Raw genomic sequence first — 4,225 nt, 5'->3', positions numbered from 1 at the left:
CCTGGGTGTGGCAACAGGACTCAGCACCCTGCCATGTGTCCAAAATCTCCATGCAGGGGTTAACCGAGAACTGTTATGACGTCGTAACCAAAGATTTGTGGCCTCCTAACTCTCCCGACCTTAATTCTTTGGACTATTTTGTCTGGGGCTATGTCGAGAGACATACCAACAGACATCCCCATAGCACCAAGGCCAGCCTGATGGACTTCATCAAGGAGGTATTTGGCAACATGGACAATGAGATAGTCAGAAGAGCCTGCGGCCGGTTCAGAGGCCGTATTGAGGCCGTTATTGATGCCAACGGTGATTATATCGAATAAATGGCTACTCTATACTTACATATATGCTCGTCATAGTTTTGATTTTCAATAAAAAAGTTAAAAATGTATATTTTGTGTTGCTTTTTGTAGAAAAATATTTTGGCGACAATTTGATCCTCGCTCCCTTTATAGGTTTATTTCTGGGACAAAATAATATTACCAATCTTTGTTTGGTTTAAGGGACTTATATGTGGCCCAATCGTCCCCTTTTAAACATAAAATATATACTGGTTTGATTTTTTTGTTTTGTTCCATTGAACAATTTTAGACAAAAACAACTTTTTAAACACTTTTTATACGTTAGAAAAATGTTTATCAAAATTATTTAATTCAAATTAACTATAAATTTTCTCTTAGTATTTATAGGAACTAAGTAAAGAGCTGTTGTCTTTTTGCATAATTTGATCGAGATGTGCAACATAAAAATAACTTTGTAGGACAATGCAATTTTGCATAGGTCATTTTCATAGCATTTGATAACTTTTACCTACTATTCGTAATCGAAATTCGATTTACAAATTGAAAATTAAGGCGGTTTAATATCCATTCCTTATTCTTTAAATGTGATTATTAATTAATTATGGCTACTAGAGTGGTTGTTTCTCAACTTTTTCAAATTTCACCAACGGTTCTGATATGTTAAGAAAATTACTTATGCAAACTTTCAATGCCTCATTATGTGACCATTAGGTAGCACATCTCGCTCAAAGTTTAAAAGGACACAAAGTTATTTATTTATTCAATAAATGTTTAAAATAAATCTTTAATCATTGTTTTGCATATTTTAGTTATGATAAACATTATAATAACCTATAAAATATATTGCTAAACTTTCCTTTTAAAACTACCCTATGGATCAATAAGTGAGTATAACATCAGATAATTTTGCACCCTGTATGAGAATTATCAAATTTTCCTTGACTTTTTCTTCTTAAAATTTTTGCTCCATAAAAGAATTTTAAAGAAAAGGATAGAATTTATAGCTTACAAAAATGTCTATCAAAATTATTAAATACAAAATAAGTACAAATGTATTCTTACTATATATAATTAATAGGTAAAGAATTCATGTATTTTCCATAAGCTGATGAAGATGTCTGACCTAAAGATGACCTCGTAGAACAATGCTATTTTACATAGGTAATTTCATTCCATATCACAACTTTCCCCCACTAGCCATAATCAAAATTCGAAAAAAGGAGAAAAACAAAATCGAGCTAATGACTACTTTAAGTGGAATTTGCAACGCATTCAAAGGAGTATTAAGGATAATCCTTACTCATATAAATTAATGATCATTTGTCAAAGAATACACATGTATTCTGGACACCATTTAGATAAAAAGAAATCCCTTTAACTTGCTTCTATGTTGAAAGGTGTATACGTTGTTAATTATTTCTTTAAAAAATCAATGAACTTAGTTTACTATTTTAAGAGAGGCTGGATTTAAACTTTGTATGTGAGCACAAAAAAGAGAGAGATTACCCCTGAGGATTTGTTCCAAAGTCATAATTGTAAGTACTTCTTACTTTGATTAGCCTTTTTTACATATATTAGAATTGAGAATCTGCTATCCTTTAAAACACTCTCCAATTTCTCAGGGATACCCTCTCGATTTTTATTTTATTCATAAAGGTTCCAATTATCATCACTAAATATGACAACATAGATATTTCTTCGATGGAAAATATGTATATAATATACATCAGGGATCATTCTCTACGGTGTACCTTGTATACAAATTTAATGCTACATGTAAAACGCCTGCCAGATTGTATTTAAATGACTACGTTGCTATTTCTTAGATTAAAAATGGATTTTTTTAAATTTAAATATACATTCATACAGATACATTTTCGTTTAATAATATAGATTTTAAACTTGTGACGAAAAAAAAAAATAATAACAAGTCGAAGTTTAGTGAATTTAATTAACTGTTTACCTTAAAAGTCCTTTGTTTGTTTTTCCTTTTTATATATTGGGTTCTTCTCTTTTTTTATATTTTTTTTTATTTGAGGACTAAGCATATATTAAACAAAATTAAAAGGTAATATTTTTATTATTAGAATAACAAACTATAATTTCTTGAACCCCTCAAATTCATGTTTTGATGATGATGCAAAAATAAGTTTTTAATTCTTCTCAATCTCTTATATTCATACAAGTGTTGATAACATTTAATTGATATTTACTAATGCAAAATGAAGAGGGGGGGAAAAAAACAACCTGTTTTTGAAGAGTAAAGTAACTTTTTTATTAGTCATTATTTTTTATAGTAATGCAATCAGTTATTCATTGTTTTTGAGATCGCTTATAATGGTTCCTTTTCTATCAGTTGATGGGTTTTTATCAAAATTATAAACTCACATGTTGAGGAGAAATTTGATGCAATATCGTAACAACTGTGACGAATATTGCAATTTATGTCGTATGGAGTTACTTATTTTTACTTTATTAACCGGGTGTTTAGATCATATCGGCGCACTTTTAAAGAACCCTGAAATTGTCACTGAGGCCCCATTTTTTGGGAGATTTATTTGAAAATAGGGTTGAATGAAACATATAAATGTTGAAAAAGGGTTCATTTAATGTATCCGTCTCAAGTATCAAATACGCGCGCCCGGAAGGACGAGAAGACGTAGTAAAGGTAGTTCCTGAGAGTCATAAATGGACTGAATGTTCAATTTCTTTTACATTTAACGTAGCCCCAGACAAAATATTCTATCGAATTAATAACTGACTGCTAGGGGGCATATTACTTCTCAGTGATTGATCTCACAGCCCCATTGTTGGTCCTCAACTCCTCAGAAATGATGTTGAAGCTTCTGAGTGGGTCATCATAGATCATGCTACGAACTTTTCGAATTCGTTTGCCCTCACTTTCACAGTCGACTTTTGTGCGGCTGATGAAAGATCCGGACACCAGTTACATTTGAGACCTCCCAAATGTGATAATTTCTATGCTGTTGTCCATAATGATCATTTCATTCATCCACATCTACCATCAATTACGGCTTGAATCTTGGCATGTTTGTCTTTTTCACCTTGATTGAGGTAATCAGAGATTCCGTGATGATATGAGATGTTCGATCGGTATAAAATTCAACGTAACTCCAGACAAATCGAATACAAATCCTGACTGCTAGGAGGCATTTTTCAATCCCAATAAAAGTCCTCACTCTGACACTTTAGCGACCTGTCTGAGAAATAACGTAGTGTGAAAAATTAAACCAACATAAAATAAAATTTTTGACAAAGATTTCCAAATCCAAAGTTATTACCAAAAATTTAAATTTTTTGGACAAAATTGCAACTATTAAATTATTGTAACAAAAATTTCAAGTATCTATTTTTTTGGAATAAAGTTTCAAACATATAAAGCTATTCAAATATAATTAAACTTTTTGGAAAAACATTTGAAAAATTAAACTTGATTTTTTTGGGAAATTTTTCAAAAATGTACTGATTTTTGAAATTCATACAAAAAAAAAACAAAAAATTTCTATCTCTGGAGACTAATTTTAAACCAAAATATTTATTAATATTGTTTTCATGCAATTTCTCCAGGTATTTTCTTTCATATTTTTATTGTAGATCTTAAATGTAATATGTAATAATAATAAATCAAAAACAAAAAAAAAATCTAAAAAAATTCAAAAATGAAATTTAAAAAAATTCATTTTTTTGAACAAACAAATTCAAAAAGTCATTTTTTTCAACAAAAAAATTCAAAAATTCACAACTATTCAACAAAAAATTAATTCAAAATTCAATCAAAAATATTAAATTTTTTCAAAAATCAAATTCAAATATTAAGGTTCTTGGCAAAAAGATTCAAAAATTGAATTTCAAATTTAATCTATAGCCTTTCAAAAAACATTTAAACATTAATTTTTTAGGGAAAA

Source organism: Lepeophtheirus salmonis, chromosome Z (assembly GCF_016086655.4).
Source record: "Lepeophtheirus salmonis chromosome Z, UVic_Lsal_1.4, whole genome shotgun sequence".
Classification (NCBI taxonomy): domain Eukaryota; kingdom Metazoa; phylum Arthropoda; class Copepoda; order Siphonostomatoida; family Caligidae; genus Lepeophtheirus; species Lepeophtheirus salmonis.
This window is presented reverse-complemented; position numbering follows the sequence as displayed.